Here is a 284-nt window from a genome sequence, read left to right as displayed (position 1 = left end):
GGTCGGCCCCCCCCGCCAGTCAGACTTTCCTGCCCTTCAATTGGCCAGCTCCGTCTGCTTATCTTTCAATCTCACGGTCCTTTCCCGCCTGCGTCATGGAGACAGGTAGGGACGTGTGCGCCTCCGCGTGAGAGTATAGTCCATGACTTCTCCCCGCGCCGTGGGCTGCTGAGCTTACTGGGCAGCCCCGCTCCGAGACCCCGGGGTCCGAGGGGTCTCAGGCACCTCCTGCAGGGGCTCAGGAGGCCGGCCGCGGGGCCGGAGCCCTGGCGCTCAGGGCTGCG

Source organism: Tupaia chinensis, unplaced genomic scaffold, assembly GCF_000334495.1.
Source record: "Tupaia chinensis unplaced genomic scaffold, TupChi_1.0 Scaffold149964_1, whole genome shotgun sequence".
Taxonomy (NCBI): Eukaryota; Metazoa; Chordata; class Mammalia; order Scandentia; family Tupaiidae; genus Tupaia; species Tupaia belangeri.
The sequence above is the reverse complement of the archived record's forward strand: the minus strand, read 5'-3'. Positions refer to the sequence as shown.